This window comes from Phyllostomus discolor, chromosome 3 (genome assembly GCF_004126475.2).
Source record: "Phyllostomus discolor isolate MPI-MPIP mPhyDis1 chromosome 3, mPhyDis1.pri.v3, whole genome shotgun sequence".
NCBI lineage: Eukaryota > Metazoa > Chordata > Mammalia > Chiroptera > Phyllostomidae > Phyllostomus > Phyllostomus discolor.
Window position 1 is genome coordinate 80,308,421 of NC_040905.2, and position 25,243 is coordinate 80,333,663.

General features: G+C 39.6%; 1 long non-coding RNA gene across 2 annotated transcripts in view; it reads right to left on the minus strand.

Annotated features, from left to right (window-relative positions):
* Positions 1-24,249, minus strand: part of LOC118499520 — a 37,275-nt gene extending 13,026 nt beyond the window's left edge. The window contains exons 1-4 of one of the 2 annotated variants that reach the window (XR_004902017.1): positions 23,761-24,249; positions 20,086-23,032; positions 15,224-15,338; positions 12,005-12,133 (exon numbers count right to left, since the gene is read on the minus strand). This is a non-coding gene — a long non-coding RNA (uncharacterized LOC118499520). Of the gene's footprint in view, positions 1-12,004; positions 12,134-15,223; positions 15,339-20,085; positions 23,161-23,760 lie in introns of those variants that run through there. The other variant, XR_004902016.1, reaches the window with a different exon arrangement.
* Positions 24,250-25,243: the final 994 nt, after the last annotated feature.

Genomic DNA, 25,243 nt, shown 5'->3' on the forward strand with positions numbered 1-25,243 from the left:
CAGAGCCTAAAGAAGCATTCTATAGCCAGGGGCCTCAACCCCAACAAGGCACAGTCTTCCATGAGCTCCAGCTGTGGTTGTAGAGGTACAATATGGTCCCTGGACTACAGAATAATCACATTACTCTGAATCTTTCTACAGGCTTCCTTGAAATGAAGCATGAATGAGGAAACAAGATGACATTAATAGAATCTCTTTCCTATCCTCTTCATTCATCTCCATCATAGTAGATGCTTTAGTCAAGGTTCTTTTGTTTGCAAGTAACAGAAAACCTCTTAACAAGATTAGAGGGGGAAGGAACATTTTTTAAAATAAAAGGACAATGTTATCTTGTAGAATCTGGGGCAGAGATGTGGTTAGGCCCCAGTAAGGGTAAAAATGCTGACTGAGAGCCAGCAAGAGCAAGGCCATCATCTTGCTGGTCTTTCTCTGAGACCCTTATCTCTGCTCTTCCCATCAGCCTCAGGCTCCCCTCCTTACAGGCCTGATTTTTACCTTCTCCATGCCCATAACCATTACCCAGTCTCCAAATTTATGCCACCTCAGTTCAAGCCGCATGCAGAGGCTAAAACTAATCCCTCTCTCAATCCAATTCAAACTCCTGGGAATGAGCTTCTGATTGCCCAGATTTGGCCAAGTAGCCTTTTTTGTTCAAATCAGCTGTGACCAAGTGGGCAATCCTATAGTACAAATATGACTTTAAGGGGATCCTCTGTGAGTCAAAAGGGGGAAGGCCACAGAAAAAACAGGTCATTGTTAAGACATTCCAAAAAGGGCCTACCATAGCTTAACTTCAAGGGGACTCTGTTAGGAAGGAAAGTTTAGACTATTCCCAAAAGGTATCTTGAAAACATAGGCAGCTATAGTATATTGCTAATATCTACACAACTTTATAACCTACAATTGTATAGATCAGAAGTCCAACATGTGCCTCACTAAGCTAAAATCAAGGTGTGTTGACCTTGTGTTTACACAGGGTTAACAGGTTACTCAGAGAGAAACAGGGTTGTGTTTCTCTCTGAGGATCTAGGGGAAAATACCTTTCTTTGCCTTTTGCATGTTCTAGAGGACATGCACATTCCTTAGCTCATAGCTCTTTCCTTCGTGTTCAAAGCCAGTAATGCTGCATCTCTCTGGCCATTCTTCCATTATCACATTTCTTTCTCTGACCACAAGCTGAAAGATTCCCCAGTTTAAAGGACCCATGTGATTAACTTGAACTCACTTAGCTAACCCAGAATAATCACACATCTCAAGGACCTAACGTAATCCAGTCTTTAAAATTCCTTTCACCGTGTAAGTTTCACCATTCACAGATTCCAGGGATGATGACATGGAAACATTTGGGGTGCCACAGAAGGGTCTTGAAATTAAAAAACTTACAGTTTTCTCTTACAGGATTTTTTTCTCATTTTCCAAATGCCATAATTATTTTCCAGCTTTTCATTCAGAGATCATGTTACAGTAGAAACATAAATCCATGTGCATATAAAAAACATGAAGTTTTCAGCCTCACCTACAAAGGCCTTGTTAACATTTGATTGGGTTAATATTAGATATTAACAGTCACTGATTAACAATTATATTGGAAAAAAAACAGAAGTAATAATGTGAACTTCTACTAATTCTCAAGCTCTTTCCCAGGCACTTTTTATCTCCCATTTTACTTAATCATCACAATGACCTTGCAAAGTGAATGGTGTTAGTTCCATTTTACAAGCAAATAAAACAATGATAAATACATTGCCCAAAGTCAAACAGATAATAAGAAATGGAGCCAAGATCCAAATTCAGAGCCCTGTCCAACTCGAGTTCCTATTTTTTCCTTTATAGCCAACAGCCACTAAAGAATAAAACCCCATCCTAGGTGGCCTTATAATGTTCTCTTCTCCCATAATTGGAAATAACAACTACTCCATGAACAATATTAATCATTCCACTAATAAGCAAATACATTAGTAGGGTGAGACATGGGGACATATGATTAGCTCTTGAGCAGAGCTTCTTGAGTGGAGGACTAACAAGGTTCTGAGGATGGCCAGGATCTTGCAGACAACTGCTTTTTATTACTTTTCATGACATGGATTTTCTTTCTCATCCTTCCCAATTACTTACATAGAAGTAGATGTGGATAGGAAGAGAAAGAGAATTGTGCTTCAATATCCTCATCTACAAAATGGACATAACCAAAGACCTTAACTAACTCCAAATGACTGCTGGAGGATGAAATTAGTTAACATGTGTAAAGCACTTAGTTCCTGTCACATAAGAAGCTTTATTATCCTTACCATGACCACCACCATCACCACCATCACCATCATCATCACTATCATCATCCTCTTCATCTTCATTAAGAATTCATACTTAAATACTAACATGTCAAAATACAAGGGCCAGAAGGTCTCTATATGTGGACAAGAACTCCAGAGTATGAGCTAAACAAACTACTTCCTTATGTTTCTGGTCTTCTTTGATCTCAAATGCAGGCATTGACTAAACAATAAACACGCTCATTGAATTTTTATTGTTTCATTACCAGTACAGGCCTTTAGTCCTTAATTCTATTTCTTTCCTTAGTAATCAAAAAAATTCAATTCCCAGCCTGTCCACTTTCTAAATTTATATATATATATATAATTTCTCTTATAATAAAATGTCATCAAATTTCACTTTTAGGAACATCTTAGAAATACAATATAGCATTCTTTGTAAGTAGGTAACTCAAAATAAGTGATGTCACTTACTCTCTCATTCAAAGTATTTTGTCAAAAACTCAATTAACTCAGTATTTTCACCCACAATGTTTCAACCCTCATTTTTCTCATCTCTTCTAGACACTCTTTAATGCTTTAACTTCTATCCCAAGTGTTCTCTTTGAAGTTTTTGTTTGTGCTTTTGTTTTATTTCCTTTCATTGTCTCCCACTGTCTCAAATCTTTCCTATTTATTTTTGGAGACTTAGGGCCAACTGTTCCCCTCTCCTGTGCTTGGGCTTCTGATCCCTCTCCTCAGGGAAGCTCACCCTGCTCCTTCCATAGGCTCCCTGAGCTTCTCCTCTTCCTCCTGCTGCATTCTCTTTTTCTCTCATGCTGACTCCCTCGGCTCCTTCTTGCTCCATATGCCACCTCCTTCTCACTTCCCCTTCAGCTGTCAACAGTAAAAGTTTGGCTAAAGCTTCTCATCAGCTTTCTTCTTAGCACACAGTCATTTGCTTCAATAGAGCTGAAGCAATTTCAACCCTGCTTTTCACCAGTGTCTCATGGTTTTTATCCTGCAGTGCTGCTTCCCATTCCTCCTCAGCAAGACTCCAACCTCAGCAGACTGTCTCAACCTGCTCTCCATTTCCAGTTCTTCATCTTTGTCCCTTCTGTGGGAGCTCCCAATAGCTTTTAATACCTAAAGTCTGAAATGGAATCCCATCTGTTTGGCTTATAATGTAATTCATTTCCTCATGGCTTACTACAGGAGCAGAGTACTTCTTAGAATACATACCACTTGAACATAGAGGGCTGAAGTTTTAACTACACAAACACGCAGGACTGACTGACAAGAAGAGCTAAGAAAGTACATGATGTGAGGAATAGTGCATGGAGCTTCAAGCCAGAAACCTACTTCTTAAAAATGATTCTACCACTCAGTCGTTATTTGAATAAAATGATTTACTCAACCTCTCTGGGCCTATTTAAACTCCAAAATGTGGTGGCCAAACCTATAATCCTTACTGCATAACAAACTGCACCAAATCCAGCAGCATAAAACAACTATTTTACTATGCTCATGATATCTGGGACTTCCATGAAGTCCCAAATGGCTGGAGCTGGAACAGCAGGGGGTGGAAGATAGACTTTCTAGACAGCTTCTTCATTCACATAGCTTGTGGCCTGGACTTCCTCACAGCATGGTGGCCTCAGGTAGGTTGAACTTCTTACAAGGGACCACAGCCTCAAAATGTGAAAATCCTGTTCAGTAAGAAAGAACTTGCATGGCACTTTAGGACCTAATTTCAAAAGTCACAGAATGTCCCTTCCACTGTGTTCTGCTGGTTGAAGTGCCGGTAGTTACAAGTTCACTCAGATTCAAGGGAGAAGAATTAGACTTTGTCTCTTGAGGTGGAAGTGGCAAGGTCATACTGTAGAAGCACGTGAAGGATGAAAGTTACTATGGCGACCATCCTGAAAAATACAACGTGACATATCCCTACCTTCCCTTCTAGCTCTAAAATATGACTCTAAGGTTTACTTAGACTCTCAGTAGATGCCCAACTAAATTTAGCCTCTGCAGAAAGCAACCTGAAAAACATGGGATTTTGGCTTTTTATAAACACAACATAGCAAGAAGAGAATTCAAAACTACATTTGTTCAAGCATCAAGGTGTGTACCACAGATTGAAGTCTCTCATAAATGTAATAGGAATTCAAACCAAAAGGGTATCACTGAAGGGCAGAGTGGTCAAAGAGAGCATCACAGAGTGGAAACAAATTTACGAACCACTCATTGCTCAAGTTATCTCATCTAATCCTCATATTAATCCTGAGTGATAAACATCACACTCTTTACTTTACAGACTGTGAAGCTGAAACCCAGAGAGCTTAAGGGTACCGACTCAAGGTCTCACTGTCAGTTAAAGTGGTCTTAGTGACACATTAGAGGAAGTAGTATCAGGTTCAACTGGGACTGAAGGTGGGTTCTCTATGTAAGATTTCCTATGACTAAAAGAAAAAAAAATTCTTAGCTTGGAGACTATATGAAGTCGAGAAGTTAAAAGGAGCAGAATAGGTGAGAATGGCAGAAGCAGGAGTCAGGGGCAGGGACATTGCCTGGGCTACTCGAATTGGAGAGTTACTATTAGGTCACAGCAAATTACAAGTTCTGTCCAGTGCAGCAGTGTCCACATGTAACAATGTACAGCCTGAGTTTACTTGACTTCATCAGAGAAAAAGGACATTTTCATACCATGGTGTTTACCAGTTTCTATGAAGACACCCAAACATAGTCTGGTCTGCCTAATTTTTTTGATCACTTAGGCCAATTCGGTATAAAAATCTGGTTCCTAGCCATTACCATGCAAATTACTATCATGTTTTAGCATCTCATATTGAATATTTACAAAATATTTGGCAATAATCTGACAACTATTACTTCCATCCACAAAGAGAAATGGATAACAATTGGTATGATTTTCATTTGTAAATGAAGGCATTGACTAGTAAAGATGGATATTAAAATTATAATTTCAAGATTTTTATTAAATCCCTGGAGCCATCACTTCATTGTTTACATCACTTTGAAATATTGAGCTCTCAATGAGATTCTTTAAAATTGTATAACACTATGCATGTCTGCCTATGGTTTTAATTCTCAGACACATTTCCATAGTTACAGATGAAGAACCCAAAGGGTGTTGGGAGAGAAGAGAGGAGAACTAAGACAAAGGTACAAAGTGTCCCTTCACAGGTCATTTTCACTCAGCACATAGTGTTGACTGTCCTCTGTGCTGAAGGTCCACTGAGATTTTAGAGGGCAAACCATCCAAGGAGTAGGAAGGGGGCCAGGGAAAGTACCAGAGCCAGCAGGATATTTAAATTGCTATACAGACTCTGCTATTTAACCAAGAAAGGATATCCTCCCAAATGTCCACCAATTGGAGCACCAATTGACTGGACTGTGGTACATCCACTCAATGAAATATTTAATACAATGATAAAAAGAATAGAAAGGCCCTGGCTGGTGTAGCTCAGTGGATTGAGCGCGGGCTGCGAACCAAAGTGTCGCAGGTTCGATTCCCAGCCAGGGTACATGTCTGGGTTGCAATCCACAGCCCCCAGCAACCGCACATTGATGTTTCTCTCCCTCTCTATCTCCCTCCCTTCCCTCTCTAAAAAATAAATAAATAAAATCTTTAAAAAAAAAACGAATAGAAAGGATTGATATATACTTTTACAAGACATCTCCAGGACATATTGTCAAGTAAATAAAAGCAAAGTGAAAAACTATGTATACCATACCATATTTATGTGACAAGAAGGGGTGGGGAATGAATCTATATACACTTATTTCCTCATATTTTCAATAATAAACATGGAGAGAAAAAATAAAAATTAATAAAATTGGGTATAGGCTATGAGGTAAAAGAAAAAAGTTCCCTTTCCCACAGACATAGGCACCAGAAGGGTGGGCTGTAGATAGGGAGGGCTCTTTAGAAGCATAAGTACATTGCCAAAGCCAGAGCAGGCATCAACTCAGATCCCTCTGTCACATCATAGGCTCCAGAAAGCTCTGCCTCACTAATATTTCATTCCCAGTCCTGAAAGTGGCCCTGAGCAGCTTCAGGTACAATTTCAGATGCTGAGATTGTGGGACTCACTGAAGACAACAGTTACCATGCCTCCAGGCTGACCTGTCTGGCTGAGCTGGTATTCCTCTTCCCCCTTTCTACAACATGCATGTACCTCACTAGGTGTAGGAGGAACACATTTCAGCCCATAATATATAAGTGACTGCCCATCAGCTACGGCCACTTAACACATGTATTAAGAGCAGCGCCTCATTGCCTCTTAGATCTATAAGGAATTACCTCAGCTAAAAAGATTCCAGCCTCAGCTACAGCACTTACTTGCTCAGGATCTAGACCTACAGTATTAACAATGATAAAGACAGGAACAATGAATTTTATCAAGCACATATTAAGTTCTAGTGACTATAAGAGTTTCAAATACTTGTATCACTGAATCCTCATAATACTCCTAGCAAATACCTACTAATATTATCTCTATTTTATTGATGAGGAAAAATGAGTCCCCAAAAGGTACAGAATGTCACTAGTGGGTGACAGAGTGGCATTTGAAACCCAGGCATCTTAAAACCATGCTCTGATGCCCATGCCAGTCCACCTTGCAGACTGTGAAAATCTGTAAACCTCTGCTCAGACAAGGGCTGTCTGATCCAGAAAAATAATAGCACAGAGTGAAGTGCTGTAACAAAATCAAAGGAATAATACACATGGTCCTGTTCTCTAGGCCAAGTTATTATTAAGATAAGATATCCATACAAATGGAATAAGTAAATGGCAGCACAAGATAAAATGCTACCGACCTGTTCGTCAGACCTTCAATGTCCCAGAGAGATACAAAATAGTTCCAAGAATCCCCAAATTGCCTTTTAGCATGTAATTGTTTTTTCTTAATTGTATCGCTCATGGCTTCATACAGAGAATCACTTCACACGTGATCAGAGTACAGACAGGCAGCAGCTACGGGGCTTGCTCAGTCACTGAGGGGCTCACTCTGCCCACAGCTTCATGAAGATCGAAAGTCAGCACAGTTATCAATCAACCTCCAATGGACCATGGGACAAACTCAGATTCTGAAATAGTTAAATCTGTGAATGATAACCCAGGAAGTCCCAAAGTAAGTTTTAGTGACTATGTTTAAGGAAAAATGAAAGAAACAAATAGTCAATGACAGGATTACCAGGCCCCTTCTGAATGCCTTACCAGTTCTCTCATTTGCTTGCACAACTCTGATACTGACACCTACCTCTAAGGCTAGATTACATCCCTAGAGATGCTTTTTGCCTTCCTTTTAGCTTGTAGGACTCTTTATCAAAGGAACTTGTGTTGCATCAAACCACACATAGAGCGTTTTACACCTTTCACCGAATGGGCAGAGGCAGATCAGTTACTGTTAATTACAGATGCTTTCTGTCATAATGGGCCCGATTTTCAAAAGAGTCTCAATTGCATAGCTCCCAAATGCCATGCACAAACCTGGTAATGGACCATGCAAATTGAATACTTAGTGGGTCTGTGTGCATTGCGTTCCAAGGGCTGCCTTTGAAAATTTAGCCTCATAACTCCAAAGCAGTTGTAGCATCATAATCTGTCATCATTAGCAACAATGCTTGACTTGGTGCTCAACATTCTTATTAACCATGCAATTATGAATGCAGACAATGTTTAATCACTTTTACAAAAATACAGCTGTGTTGTTGGGGAGCTGTCATTTACTGCTCATTAATGATTGATTTTTTTAACCATCTAGATTGTTTTCATGAGAACAGCAGATTAACTATAAAGAATTCATTATTGGTCATTAAGGGACATTAAAATGAAAAACCTTTACCTGGCTTGCTGCATTTGGATGGCTGAGACTCTCTGGATAATGTTGGGGGGGGAAGCAAAAAATCATTTTTTTTCAGAGCTCTGGACTGAGATGAGATAGAGTGAAGAGAGAAATTAAGAAAAAACATCTCTTTTTGCTGTAATAAAACATTGATTACACTTTACAATGGCAATAATTTACCCCAAATAATTACTTCAGCTATTGTCCAGCTTGTTTAAGAGCTGACTGAGCTGTGGGTACCAATCGATCAGGTGCAGATTGCTAATAATGGGCTATTTTGGAAACATAGCTCTTTCTCCATGCCTCCCATGCACTGGGAGACACTAACTCCTTTCCTATATTGTGCCCTGTATTACAGATGAATCAAGGCATTATTTTATGGCCAAACTTTCTTATGACTTGGACACAGAAAGTCAGGTTCTGCTCCATCAAATGTCTCCTGGACATATTGTGATAAAATGCCCTTTACCACTGCCTACCTGCAAAGATAATACATTTTAAAACCTGGTAAGACATTAGAAAAATCCAATTGCTCAATGCCATGCCTTCCCTGATTTCCAGCTCTAATGTTCACTGAGCCCACTCACAGGGCTCTTTATTTCCACACTTGCTCAGCAGCTGCCAGAATTCTGGAAGATTTAACCTGAGGGAGAGGTATTTAATGAATTACAACACTTTTTCTTCTGTTCTGACTCGATCTTATTCCAGGTCTCTTTTAAAACTGCTGCCTTAGTTCTTTTCAATAATGTTTTGTGGGTTTTTTTTTCTGATAACAAGTGTAATATGTATTTGGGAAATAATGAAAAGTGGGAAATACTGAAAAGCACATAAAGTTAAAGCTATCTGCAGTGTCCCACCCAGGAATAACTGCTGCTGACATTTTACATTTGTTTCCAGTATTTCTTCTATGAGCATTTTATATAGTTGCATGACCTTGGGCAAATTACTTATCCTCTCTGTGTTCAGTTTTCTTCTCTGAAATAGAGAAATACTGGGCTGTTTGCCTTCCTGAAGTGGAGTTGTGTGAGTTCTTTATATATTTCAGAGATCAAATCCTTGTTCAATTGACAATAGCTAAGCATTGGAAGCAAGCCTAAGTGCCCGTCAGTAAACAAATGGATAAAAAAACAGTGGTACATTTACACAATAGAATACTATGCAGCAAAAAGAAAGAAGGAGCTCCTACCCTTCACAACAGCATGGATGGAACTGGAGAGCATTATGCTAGGTAAAATAAGCCAGGCAGTGAAAGACAAATACCAGATGATCTCACCTATAAGTGGAACTTAATCAACAAAAGAAACAAGTGAGCAAAAATAACCAGAGACATTGAAATAAAAAAACAAACTGATAATAACCAGATGGAAGTGGGGAGGGGGATAACAGGGGAGGGAAAGGGAAGGGTCATCAAGGAACATGTATAAAGGACCTATGGACAAAGCCAATGCAGGTAGGATTGAGGTTGGGAGGTGGGGGTGAGTGGGGTGGGAGGGAGTGGTGGGGAGAAAATGGAGACAACTGTACTTGAACAACAATAAAAAAAATTAAAGAAAGACAGAAAGAAAGAAAAATAGGTAAATAATAGCACCTATTTCACTAGATGATTATGAGAATTAAATGAGTCAATATTTGGAAAGCACTTAGAAGAGTGTCTGACACAGATTAGGAGCTATGCACATTTTAGCTATCATAGTTCTACAAATTTTGGAGTGAGAAAGAGTATTAAAAAAAAGACAAGTATCTCAGATAAAGACAAATACCATATGGTTTCACTTATATGTGGAATCTTAAGAAACAACAACAATTGAACAAAGAAAACAAAACCAGACTAAAAAATAGAAACAAATGGATAGTTACCAGAAGGGAGGGGTGGGGGATGGGTGGAAAGGTTAAGGGGAATATAGTCAACAATATTGTGATAAATTTGAATAGTAACAGATGATTACTAAAATTAATAGAGTGATCACATTATCAGGTGTAAAAATGTTAAATCACTATATTGTACATCTGAAACTAATATCACCAAAATAATATTGTCTACCAACTACATTTAGAGCAAAAAATTAAAAGAAAATGATCATAACTGGTAAACACTGCTAAAATATTAAATTCCCTGGTGATGCTGATGCTGCAGGCCTAAGGAACCACACTTGGAGAACCACTGCCTTATGTAATATAATTATAATGAGAAAAGCCAACCTCAAATGAGAAAAACACTAATAACAGATGAAAGTGTATTTGGTCTAGTGAGCTTCCTCTGGAGGGAAGATTTGGAGGGACTTGAGAGGGCTGTTGTGCTACAAAGAATAATGTGGTAAGTGGAAAAGATAACTTCCATTAGGCAAAAGAGCTGGGAGGGAGTGTGAGCCTATCACTCCTCCTGTCAGCTTTGGCCTGAGTCGTTGCTAGGCAGTAAATCTTTCCGTTACATACCCACTCTGTCCAGCTCAGGATATTCCAGCATCATGCTTGGAAGGGATCACCAGAAATTTGAAACCCAGGCTTGGAGAAGCCAATCTTCAGACATCCAGTGCTCAGGTAAGCATCCAGGACAACTGAGTCAATCTACTGCTCTCCCTGACTTTGCCATCACCCCAGAGTGCCCAGGGGGTGGAGAAAAATAGAGTCAATATGAATATGTAAGCATTTTAGAGGGCATCATTTTTTGGCTATTGTTTTATATTCAGCTTTTTCTCTACATGAGTATTTTCCCATTTTCTTCAAAAAATGTATCTCTATTAAAACATTCCATCATATGAATATGCCATAATTGTTAACTAACCCCTTTTGTTGGTTGTTTTTACTCCTTTAATTTCCTCTATTATAAATAATTCTGTGCTTACTTTTATTCATGGTTTCTTTTATTCCCTGCATGTATACTATAAAAAATTTTCTGATTTTGAAGTCTGAATGTTAAAGACAAAAGGTTTAGAATCACTGCACCAGAGTTCAGTAATTATAGTAGAAACTAAACAGTCATTGAAGTCAGCTTTCTAATACCTATTATCCAATAAAATAAGAATTGTCAGAATCCCTTTGTTGAAAAGCCACACAATTGCCTATCACATGACACATTTTGTCTCAGAGACAAATATACAAAATGATTTGTATATTTCCACAGTAACTTTTGGTTATAAAGATACTGATATGTTGACTTGTAAACTTGTTCATACCTGTCCATAACATATAAAAGGATAAACAAATATTTTGAATCAATGAATGATTGGATGCTGAAACATCTACTTATTAACATGAGCAGAAGTCACTCTCAATATTGGTGAAATCTCATACTAATAGAAGAGAAATAAGTTAAAAATTATCTCTTTGTGTAATATATACATTGCTGGAGTCTACATGGTTTTCATATTTTTACTCTTGTCAGGTTAAATATAAACTAATAAGTTATAGTTAATCCCTTGAGATGAATACAGAACATCTGAGTGATAACACAGCCATCATATTGAGGCCATCTGCAGTAAAACTGTCAACTCCAACTCATTCTTCATGAGAGCTCGCAGACTACTAAATCATAAGTGATTTCTGATAAGAGGATCTTCTCTCATTACACAATGCTATGAAGGGGCCATTACTTTCCATAGGTGGTTCTCAACCCTTGCTGGCTTAACTGTAGCAATTTTCAAAAGAGGTTTTTTTTTAAGGGGGGAGCTTGCTAGAATTACCTGGGGAGCTTTCAAAAACTACCAATGGCCAGGTTTCCGTTGAGGATACTTAGAGTCACTGGTGAAGGGCCTAGATATTGGTACTTCACACAGGGTCCTCCACTGATTCGAATGTACCACCACAGTTGAAAAGCACTGTTTTAGGTGATGTAGATACCAGTATAACATAACGTCAGGCACCCCAAGACTTCAAAAAGACACTTACCTCAAAAAGTGCAACAGGCATCACTTTGCTGTGCAAAGACAAATTCGTTCAGTCATTGATTAGCTCTGTCAGTACTAGAAGGAATACATGTCCCCAGAGGCCATAAATACATCTCATCAAGTTGCAGACCTGTGCAATAATACGGGAAAGAGCAATGAAACGCCAAACTGAAATAATTGGTAGGCAATCCTGGCACCAACATGTCATTGGGATGAACTGGAAATACGTTATCAGGTATTCTGGATTTTCAACATCTATTTATAGTAACTACTAAAATGGAAAAGGACACACTTGTACTCAAATTGATAATACTATTAAGTGGCAAGAAAATTTCTTCTCAGCTCACTGGGTCCCGTTATCTCTGAGGATTTCTATGGTATAGATTGTGCCTTATCCTCAGAAAGCCACCATGCCAGAAGCTTACCACTGAGAGTCAAATAAACTGGCAGTGAGAATCTGGTCAAATTCCCTAACAGAATAATAAAAGTGCAGAATTTCGATCTCAGAGTCAGTGACTTATCATCTAATTTACTTCTCTCTCTCTCTCTCTCACACACACACACACACACACACACACACACACACACACAGCAAGCAGTTAGCAAAAAGAAATACTGCAAGCCCTGGCTGGCATAGCTCAGTGGATTGAGCACGGGCTGGGAACTAAAGTGTCCCAGGTTCGATTCCCAGCCAGGGTACATTCCTGGGTTGCAGGCCATAACCCCCAGCAACCGCACATTGATGTTTCTCTCTCTCTCTCTCTCTCTCTCTCTCTCTCTCTCTCTCCCCCCCTTCCCTCTCTAAAAATAAATAAAATCTAAAAAAAAAAAAAAGAAAAGGAATACTGCTAAGCCAGGCTAGATTTTCATGTAGGTCTTTTGACTAAATACACACTTGATTCTAGACAAATACTCAGTCTCTTTTGGTCTCATCTTTCTCAATTGTTAGCCATAAATAAGAGTAGACAATTGTTATTGTCCCTTTAATTTCAAAACAAGATATCTGTGCAAGTTTATCACCTCCCTAGAAATGACGATAGTGAAGTATGGGTAAGTGGTGGAAATCCAAAGATGGCACAACTGTGAATCCAATGGCCACAGCCCTTCAGCTCACCTGGGAAACGATGTAGTGGGGTAGATGCAGGTACTGCAAATGTGATTTAACCCACAGAACTGGGATTTTGTAAAGACTGTTCAGCAATGCAGTCATTGGAATGTGAGTTCTGATGCTTTAGAGGACATTTTCCTTCAAAATGTTTATTTACATTTATTCAGGGATTGACTTCAAGCAGGACCACTCAGATCATAAGTTAGCTACTTCTGGAAACTTTACTCATGTTTTGGAGCATTAATATTAGAAAAGCCTGGTGGATAATTCAATGGCAGAAGATATATTACATCAAGTCTACTCATGCAGATTTCCAGGATGACCAAGACTCACTTCCAAACACAAAGTAATGAACAAAGGAGAGAAGTCATTTCCTTCTATAAAATTAGGCTTACATTTTTTTTATGGAACTGAAGCTGGGCATTGCCATGTGAATAAATAAGATTGATAATGGTCCATTCATAAACAGTAACTAGTGGTGATTTAAGAGCTTAGAATATATTTTAAAGAAAGATACACACAAAGTTTAAAGGAATATTTAAGTCATTTATGCAAAGCCTTCAAGCAACACAGTCCATAATCGAAACAATAATAGACCTTTAATCATAGAAACATTAGCAAATTCTGTAATGGTATTGTAAATCATATCTAAATAACAATATTGATAAGATGAACTTTTCAAAATCACCCAAGACACCTTTTAACAGCTAATTAAAACTAGGGAGTAGAGGCAGCTCCTCTGTCATTCATAATATTGTAGCTGTGAACATCCCACAGTGAATGATTTTACTTCAGTAACAACCTGACATTCAGTCAGCAATTACCACACCAGATTTTATCTACTGGTAACAACTGGTTCTAAAGATATTACCCTGCATGCATTAATTTCATCATGCTAATAGAGTTTCCTGTTATAAAATGCAAAAATATACTAATCTGTCTAATATAATAAAAGATACATATATATCTTTCTTACAAAGTGATGATACACCAGCATTTCATTTCTATTTCAAATTTTAAGTGGATAAAGTATATAAGAAGGACAGAAAGTAACAAACTATAATCTGCAGTGAACACAATAACATAACTAAGCACCAAAAAATTTTCTGTGAGTAATTGTGCATATTGTAATTTATATTACCTTGTTACTTGAATAACAATGGGAGACTGCCCATTTCCAAACACTGAACCCTGTAATAGTAGGAGCATATGCATTTTGTCTTTTCTACAGAATTCAGGGAGGCCACTGCTGATTTCACTTAACTCCCTTGGAGCAACGAGCAAGCATGGACTGATGGAAACATTTAATAAAGATGTCCATGTGACTAATGATGACAAGCTAGTTTCCCCAGGGCACAGTCCCCAGCACACAGTAAGCAATCTGTAAAGATGTGTTGAATGTAGGAGGAGAGGAGCTCTATTGCGTTCCTCAGAGTAATGAGCCTTCTGTTCACTGTTCCAGGATCTACCCTGGAAACCCTTTTCCTTTCCACCCTCCCTTTCCCCTCCTGAGCTTGCCCAAATACCATCTTCATCCCTAAGTGAGGAGGCCAAAGCAGGGATTCCTTTCTTTCCCATCATCATTAGTACCTCCCACTAACTTCCTGTCCTCATATTTACAATGTGACACGGTACCACTGCCTGAACTAGACTCAGCGTTTGGCCAGCTCTATTTCTTCCTCTCGACCCCAGGTTCTCAACCAGCTTATTTCTCTTTCAGAACTTGAAATGTGAAGATGTTACAGTTGTTAAAATCACAGTGGAGAAATGGATTTTGATCAAAACTAATATGTGTGACATTTTGCTCTCCTGTCTCCAAGGACTCATTCACGATCATCACCTCTTTATTAAAGCCATGCCTTGACTTTCTACAGGAGATGGTCTCACTGAGGGCTCTGACAACCTTGGGAAGCCTGGCCATCCTACTGAAATGAAAACAAATATGTCTATTGGACCAATTAAACTTGAAGCAAAAATAACCACACTGCCACCTTCCATAGTATAAGCATAGTTGTCCCACAGGCCACTGCCAGGGGCAGTTGAGTGCATCTGTACACAGAGTCTGGGCCCTGCCTTGAGACATTCGTGAGACAAGAGGAGTGTTGTACACACCAGAGCCAGTGCCTGTTCGACACTGGAGGTGTATCCACATGGTCCAGGCAGGAGTGCTCAGGTCTCTCTTGGGAAATGTGGCATTCTCACATATGATATGGTACTGGCTGGAGTCCTAGAGAGCAAGCACAGGAATGTGGGAGATTTATAGACTGAAAACATGCACACAGACAGCAGCACCGAGTTCACTCAGGAAACATGTGCCGTGGCCTCACTGTGGGAGGCCTAGGTGAGACCCCTCAAGCTTGGCAGAAACTCTAGTGGGAACTCAGTGTGGATATGTACAGATCACAGCTGTAAATCTGGCAACAAATAGTCTTTAGTGGTCTTACGAAGACTGTGAAAACACAGGCACTTTTAAGAGAGCCACATCAGGAAAGAGGGAGGCCATTTGGAAAGCTGACTCTCACACAGAACTGTTTCTAGGCATCCAGGGTGACACAGGAGAAGCCAGGGCTGGGTTTCCCCTCCACCCCCGAGGAGGGCTGTGCCTCTGAAGGGGTCGAACTAATTTGATGACAGTGTCTGGTTCAGCCCAAAATGCGAGCCAAGACATCTCTGTAACATATATAATAAAACTTTTAAAAACTTATCCAGCCAAAATTTTATCATTTCATTAAATTTTATATTCTCTGTTAATTGCAAGTCACACTCAAAGAGCAGCAAGTGAGCTAAAAGGAGGAGGAAGGGGTAGAGGTAGAGGAGCCCAGAAGACCACGCACCAACTGCACTTTACCATTCAGGACAAAAAAGCTTATTGACTCAGCCTCACATGTACTGAGCCTGTGCTCTGGGCTTTCCTAGCACTTTTATTCTGGAATCCATTTCCAGAGTTTATGGCCTCCAAGATTTTACGGTCCTTCCCAAGAAAGCTTTCTTCACCTATTAATATGCATTATGGTTCCTCTTCTTGGTGGTTCTTGTGGAAGCCAAATACTTTTTATGTAATACACATGTAGCTTGAATAGAAACTTTTCAGTGGATTTGGATAGAACTTTGTATTTTTGGAATGTGTATGTGTGTACGTGTGTATGAGAGAGAGATGAATTATAAATAGATTCTATCCATTCTACTTAGTCTAAAGAAAGAAGGGGAAAAGGGATAAAAATCCTCAAGCTGTAATTTTTATTTCATCTCAAAGAGTCCTCTACTGCTTGTCTTATGATTTTTGAATGGACTCTTGGTCTGAAATTATAGCCCACCAACACTTAATTTGCCTAAACTTAGTTCTATAGTGACACCAGAGAAAATAGCAAAATTACAACAAAAGACTCTCAGGCCAATTCTTCTGTAACTAAGATGGCCAGTCCTTTTATTTCCCAGTACTTATGTTCTCAAGTCCATTTTTTCAGTTCACCATCTAACAACCCAAGAAAGCAAACACTGTCACCCTGACTTGACTGCTCAGAGGATGTTTTTCAATTAGTGTCACTTCCAGGTCTCAGTTGGGAAGAAAAAGCAAATGCCACAGACTCTCCCTGTCGTTCGCTGATAGCATGGGAGTGCATTTTCTCACTGTGTTTTGTCATTGACATTGGCCACACTGCAACTCCATGGGCACAAGGATTGCCATCATATCCCAGAATCTATCTGCAAGTAAAACTCCTACCTTAAATGCTTAGATGGCCACTGAATAGATTAGGCTAACTAAACCATGACACCTTTTTACTATGGAAGGTATGCCTTAAGGTTGGAAGCACAGTAAACAAATGCTTTATCAAGTAAGATTTATTTTCACTGCTTTCCGGTGCTTTCTGAGTCATCTCAGACAGGTTCTCAAAACTAAATGCCTCCCAAGGACCATCTAGTTCCATACATAATACATATATACATATATATACACACACACACACACACAATGTGTATATGTGTGTATACCTATATATGTGTATGCACACATATGTACCTTGTAAAGTGAGAATAACATTTCCTTCCTATCTCTTCAACATAAAGGACCTGACAACATGTATTTTCTATGGACTACAGTTTTTTTTATTGTTGTTCAAGTACAGTTGTCTCCATTTCCCTCCCAACACTCCCTGCAACCCACCCATCCCCACCTCCTGCTTTCGATCCTACCTGCCTTTGGTTTTGTCCATGGGTCCTTTTTATACATTTTCCTTGACGACTCTTCCCGTTCTTCATCCCATTATCCTCTTCCCCTTCTCGTCTGGTTACTGTCAGTTTGTTCTTTATTTCAATGCCTCTGGTTATGTTTTGCTTGTTTATTTGTTTTTTTTATTAGGTTACTGTTTTTTAACAAAAATTGAAAGGGAGGGAGTAGTAATAACAATGACAAATATTTCTCAAGTTCTTACCTCAGTTCTTAGGCACCATAATAAGCATTTTTCCAAACATGCAATCTCATTTAATTTTTGTTAACCTTTTATGATGTAGGTGCTATTATTACAGAGTCACACAAAGGAGTAAAGGGAGGCATATGCCAGTGTCATAGAGGTAATCAGAGATTCAAATTCACATTCTTCTCCCTCTGGCACCCAAGCTCTTAACTTCTGTAAGCTAGAATGTAGAAAGAGAACTACTGGCCTTTGCTCTGACTCACAAGATAAAAAAAGACATAATAAATGTGTATATTTTAAGTATGTATATATCTCTTAATTATAATATATATTTAAACTATCTAAATAGATTTAAAGTCTAAAAGCTTTTCAAATTCTCCAATATGATATATACACAATTTGTGAATTAAAACTTAACTGAGCACACCACTATTTGCAAATTACAAAATACTCAAAACTTCTATCAACTCAGCCTCCATTCCATTACCAAGAGAGAAGCTGCTTATGCATTTTTATTCCAGCAATTAAGGACAAGTGTGTTTTGTAAAGTGAAGGTTATTTTGACTTTGATAAGTATATTGCTCACTGTCTGATCATAAAGGGCCAGAGCTGGAGAGGGATAACAGAATACTCTGTCCTTCACTGCAGGCATGATGGCTGGGCCTCCCTCACTGTAAATTTCCAAATATTTAATGGCCCCAGTGTCAGCAGCAAAATGATACATAACAAGCAGAACAATACATTATGTGCTACTTCTTGATTCGGTGCCGAGTCAGGGATGGAAACAGTCTACTTTTGAATGGGTTTTCTGAAATAACACACAGACTGTGTGCATTGGAGAGACCTGAAGAGGAAAATTGAAGCTTGTTTTTTCTCTAAACTAGCCTTTGAAATTGACAATTGGAGTGACGTGGACCCCACTGCCACCGTCATTGAGTTGATATCAGGAAGAGCAGGATATACAGGTTTCAGTCAGCGAGGAAAAAGGAAACAGAGCTGATTCTGAATATGAAGGAAAAAAGGTGTTTGATGAAAGCCAGGGAAATAAATTGCCTAAATTCTTTGATGAAGGACAGACAAAGGGAATGGGTTTGTGAAATAATGTGCAAGCCTAAAAATAATGTTTTTAATTTTCTGTTTTGTCCAGAATGTTTTTTTGCAAAGTCTAAAATCTTGCTTTCGAGGAAACACTATTCTAAGGCCTGCATCTGTGAAGCAGCATTTCTCAACCACTGAGGAAATGTAAACTATGAAAAGGGAATGACACCAGGTGCATGTATAGTTTCACCTCATTGGCCTGCACCCAGCTCAGAGACTTCTAGTGTTACCCGGGACCTCAGAAGTCCCTGGGTCCAACCCTGACATTTCACAGATGTCAGCCTTAAAACTGTTGGATGACTTCCCCAAAGTCATGATTAGAGTTGCATTCTTTTTATTCTCTGAGTAACAAATGGTAAATGGACAACAGCAAAAGAGTTCATGTTACAAGTTACATCAACTTCCTATAAGGAAAATGGTGATAACAATGGTCCCAAAATTCACTTACCTGCCTTAAAGCATAATATCAGCGATGCAAGAAACATATATACACAATGTTTCCTATGGCAATAATTATTTTCTTTTAAATGCAGACAATCTAACAGGTATACTGTGGTGGATCCTGGCCTGCAGGATCCGTGTATGTTGTGGCTGCTAGAGAACAAATACACATGGACTACAGAAGTCCTATGGAGAAAAACGGATGGCATGGCCACTCTGTGAGAGAGAAAGGGTGAGAGGGCCAGAGAGGCCAGTCCCTGCCTGGACAGGCTTTTATTGCTTCTCTGGGTACATTACATGGAGGGTAGTTCTTATTTACTGTGCACAGGGTCACTGCAGGGGATTACCTTTTACAGATAACAAAGGAAAGAATGTTGCTAATTACTTCAAAGAGAAGGATATTGCAGATCAAGGGGAAAGTGGTTGAACCAGTCACACTCCATACTTGGGAGATTTAACTCAGATTTTAGGAAGCTGCAGTGAGCATTTGCTGCCTCAATTCAGGGTGAGAGAGTTTTAGCAAAAGCAAGTCTCATAGCAATCTAGGTACAATGCAGGCCTGATTGCCTATGAGAAAACCTCTCCTAAGGTGTGGTCCTGTGTGACACTCATTCCCCACTGGTTTTCCACATGGAGGCTGAGCTACATTTCCACAACATGTGAAGCGGTTGCCTACAGTATACCTGCTTTATTCAATAATAGTTTAGATTTGGTCACCCAGTTGTTCTTTCCAGAAAGGACAGTGAAAAAGTATATTCTTCTCAGGGAGCAAAATGAAGCCAAGCATGTGGGCACCTTTTTCACCTGGATCTCACATCAAGTTTATAAATGCAAAAGCATCTGCACATCAGCCAACTCAATTCTCACTGGCAAACCTTGATGTAGAGACCTCACAGTAGAGAAATGTGGCTATTTTCTAGCTCCTCTGCATTCTACCACCTCATCCCAGGAGCTCAGAAATGACCCTAAACTTCCTGGAAAAAGAAGAAATGAAAACCCTTGAGTTGTTTGCCTTTCACCCACATCATTCTTTCAGAACCTGGGCCATATCTTAAAGTTCCTGATGACATCCATTCAGCCCTGGAGACTTGCTCTAGTGCACAAGATGGTCTGTCCAAGGTCATGCACCCTCTGGAAGGTTCCTTGGAAAATGAGTAGACTCCAAGCATGCCAGAGGCTACACATGCTCCATTCAATCTTAGGCCCTCATGCAGAAAATGTTAAAGTGGACATTCAAAATGGTAAAAAGACTCCTGACACCCAAGCTTCCCCTGATCCCACCTCTTACCATCATAATTTTTCCAAAAAACAGTTAGAGCTCAGGAGGTTAATATTTTCCCAAGGCCAAGTTCACTATGACCTGGTATCCAAGAAATCCCTATGATTATTGACTGCTGTGGGCTGATCCCAACCACTATCTATACAAGTATTATATCCATTCATATTTTACAAAACTGAGGCCTGGAGTTAGCCAACATTCAAACTGTTCTCCCATCTCCGTTTCCCTTCTTACCTCCTATAGAAGCCTACCTGCAAAAAGGATTCTCACTTAGAGTGTACTTCCTGAGACAAATCAATTTTTCTTTCTTCACCCCTACTTGAGATTAATTGCATGCAAACAACAGGGCACGGAAAGAACATGAAAGAAACAGTGAGAGTCGCTGAAGAGCATTCTGGATGTATGTGTGGACACAGAGGGAGGTACCGCTCCTGATTTTCCTTAACTCTGGTGGGTGTGGGTGCTGTGTCATGTGTACATCTGCCTCAGATCTCTGTCAGCTCCAACAGCTGGAACCCATCTCTCTCTAAACAGCAGACTTTGGAGTTTCTCACCATCAACAAAAACTACACCCCTCAAAACAGTGAGCCAGAGCTCTCCCTTGATTCTTCTAACTATGACAGGTTAAAAAACAACAAAAGAAATTTACTATTTTGCTGCTAACCAAGTTTGAGTCATCCACCATATACTAGGTCCCAATTATGTGTCCAGTACTGGTCAGAACCTATGCATACCTATGAATGAATGAGGCCCAGGATTTAGACAAATGCATGTATGACTAGAGATAAATTCATAAGCCAATATCCAAATTAATATACAAAAGGCATCTATGAAGTAGAATGACCTCTCTTTATCCTTTTAAATAAATATGCACAATGTTATCTCTTTGAAAACACTCACCTTAGTGGAGACAACACATCCCAACCACATTTTTGCTGTTCAAAAGTTCTGAAAACTCCTCTTTGTAGTTGCTTTCAAAGCAGTTTCTTAACAAAGGAGGAAAGTGGGAGTGAGGGAGGAGTATTTCTCCCATGCATTGTTTTGAATTGAGCATTTATGGTGATAATAAAAAGTAGACTGTGTCTTAGTGGTTCTATTATTTTTAAATTTTCTATAAACAAGACATCTTCTTATTGTCTGTCCCTGGATGAACTGCCTCCAAATCCCCCACACCCACATCCACCACTCCTTCTGAGGGACACATTCACTCCAATAGGCTCAGTGGTGTTCAATCAGTTCTTTGTAGACAGCAGATGCAGTCCGAGTCGAGTCTAATGAATAAGATGGAAGAAAGTGAAGGACCAAGCCAGGCAATACTGTCACAGGGCAGAGAGCAAGGACATCTTCACATTAACACTGCAGTAGTCACATGCTGCCCTGAAAGCAATTCTATCAGAAGAATGTCTGAAATATTTTGAGCAAAGGCAGAATTAGTGGAATATGTGTAGAACCTCCTCTATTAGTCTAGGCAGATTGTGAACAACTGTATGTCTCAGAGGTGCCATGTAATAAAAGTGAACTTGTCACTCTTGCAATATCTTTAACATGGATTATCAAAGGGATTCTGCTCATTATTGTACTTCGTGGGCCTAGGCTCACATAAGCCCCAATTCAATCTTTGCTTCCACTATGATGGTGGCAGTGAGAATGGAATATTTTAAATCTCCTGGAAGTGATGCAAGGCACTTCCCACATGTCATTGTACACAGCGAATCACATGGTGTGCTTAACTCCCAAAGGGATGGAGGAGTGTCACACTGCTGTAATCCTGGAGGGGGAATGTCAGAATATTGGTGAACAGACTTATGACTACCACACCTTCCTGGTGTGATCTTTCTTTAATGAGGGTAAGAACCATGTGGACTTATAAGCTTTGGAAAGTTTGTTTTCATAAAACTATGCTCACTATTACATGGTCACTTTTCTGGGTTGGAATTCTTTACATTGCAGAGCTATGATACAGTTGAAGTCACCATAATGCCCATCAATCACTTGTGAGGTACAGGCAGGTTTGTGTCAGGCAACAGAATGGCTGACAGGTAAACAGCATGGCATAAAGTAAGTGGGAAGCTAGCTGACATTCCAAGAAGGCTCATTTGTGCCAGGATTGCACTAGACACTATACTCACAGTACCTCGTTCACTCACTCCAACAACCCACAAAGCAGGTATCATTATCCTTGTTTAACAGCACAGAGAAATGGACACTCAGAGAGCTTAAAATACACCGCCCCAACCAGTGTTACAGGCAATGGGGTTGGAGTCAGTGTTCAAACTCAGACCTGCCTGATTCCTGAACCCTTAGAGTGAGCTATAGGAAGTTCAACACATACAAATCCCCTTATTACTTTACCTTTATCTTTTTATCCTTTCCCAATTAGGCACATGGTAGGTGCTCAAGAAAATATTGGTTGTTAAATACATGCTGAAAATCAAGGTTATTCCCCAAAGCAATATCCCCTTTCCTTTCTTCTGCGCAGCACATGAAAAGAGATTGACAGGAAGAAATGTTTTCTTAGTGACTCTCAAGAAAGGTACAGTTGTCAACATTTTCTCTTATCAAGGATGTTCTCTAAGGAAGAAAATAGAGAACAGCTTCCACAATGCAGACCTGAGCGTGAAGATAAGGGTCAGCAAGGCTCCTGGAGCTGCTTGTGCTTTCAATCCGAACAAGCTCTTGACAGGAACACCCCTGCCAGGAAAACAGAAAGAACCTCATTTTGCTAGAAGACAACATACAGCTGCACAGTTCTACACTCCACTTAATCCTAGAGATAAATTCACAAGTTGTCTGAAACATATCACTCTACTGGGGATTTTTTTTTTCCCTATTTCCAGCCAGTGTCTTTTTGACGTATTACAAATAATCCATATCTCTCCCCCTGTCCCCTCCCCACCTCTCTCTCTCTCTCCTCCTCTTTCACACACACACACACACACACACACACACCCTTTTATATTAAAAAGATTCTATCTCACACACACACACTTCTATATTAAAAATATTCTCTCTCACACACGTACATATACACACACCCTTCTATATTAAAAAAATTACATTTATGTTTAATCTCCTTTAAAATCTCCACACAGGGCACTGGAGGTCACAACACACCATTTCCTCACTACAGTACTATGATTTTCTCTGTGATGAGGAATTGCTCCTGTCATTGCTCCTTCCCAGAATCCTTTCTAAGCCTTTCTTGAAAGCCCACGAGCTATGGTTGTAATTGGGCATTTCATTAGAGAAGAATGAGGCATAAAGGAAAACAAAATGGTCTGTAGTCATTTGTTTTGAGGAGCCCATTCTAGTCATCGACATCTGAACCCTGCCAAAGTACAGTTTCACTTTCCCTCCTCAACCATGAGTAAAGCAATGTTGACAACACATATTTCTCTTTGTCAAAACATTTCACTTACTCGGCAATCTGTGGACAGTCTGAGAGTCACATCACCAATAAGCAGTGCCATCGCATTCTTCCCATTATTTTAAAATCATAATGGCATGTGCTTTAGAGGGGCACAATACAGGCCAAGACCCAAATTGAAAAGCAAAATGCTAACAGAGGCGGTGAGCACAGAGGGCACTGTATATAATGGCCTCGTTATTTAGCCGCAGAGAAAGAGAGGGCTGTCTGCATCCCATATCATCTGGAGAGCTTGGCCCCATTGCCCTTGGAGTTGAGTATCCTGTGGGGTTACTCAGGGAATTCTCTGAGCTCTGTGCTCAGTTAAAGTAGTGGGCTTTGGCTCATGTTTGAGAAATAGATTTCATACCATTGGACCTAATGAAATGACTATTTTTTTGCTGGGGGTAAGGGAAAATAAAGTAAAATGATCACTGATTAAAGACATATAAACAAGTACCAGTAAAAGACCAGGCTGGTATGCATCCCTGCCATAGGAAAGAAAATAATAAGGGACTGAACCTAGACAGATACTGACAAAATTGCTTATGGTACCCACAGAAAGATGTTGATGTGGTGTAATCTCCTCAAAATTGCTCATTTTCAGTGAGAAGCATGTATTTAAAAAAGATAACATTCAAGGGAATGGAAATATGATGCCCAGATAACAACCGTGGTCTGCAAGACAGATACTGCAGGGCATCAAGGCCATGGCATTGCCGGAAAACAAGTACCAAAGCAAAGCTGAGGCACTTATTGTCAAGACCGAAGAACATTTACCAGTCACGAGGTTCAGATTCATGGACATTATTGTTAAGGCTCATGGGAGAAATACACCGAAAAAATATCAGCAAATGTAGTCAATAAAGTGCAACTAGCAGGCTCACCAGTGGGTGGTTACTTTTGTCCCCAGGCTCTCAGGGGAGAAGGCGGTTTACCAATGACTGCTGATTGGCTGAGTGAGTAAAATTGCTTAGACCTCAGTTACATTCATATCTAGCCTATCTATCAATATGTGCTGCTGAGTTTTGCTGAACTTACTTTCATCTGTTTTTAAAAGGTCAGCTGGACTGTGTGTTGACCTGACAGTAGTAAGTGCTTTCGGTATAATCCCTAAGATATGCGTCTGGCTGAGTTTCACAGGAAGTGTGCAGTTTATCATTCTCATAAAAGTCCTTGATTTGTCAAGTTGGTACCAGCTGTTATCACTTTAATAGAAGTCACTGTATAATTTCAAAATACCTTATTCTCTCTAAAATGACTCTGATGCTCAAAACTGTCTGGAGCTCTGAAATGTGCTTTTTGTTTCTGTCGCTTGTCTGGATGGGTCAATTAACCTCCTTCATGACTCTGTGAAGTGGTGCTACTGGCCAGATATCAAATTCTCTCACAGCAATTGCCTTCCAATATGTTCCTACAGACACAAACAGGTGTGACCAAGGGGAGAACTTAGTATTCTTCTTTACTATCTCATGAAGAGAAGCAATTAGGTGGTA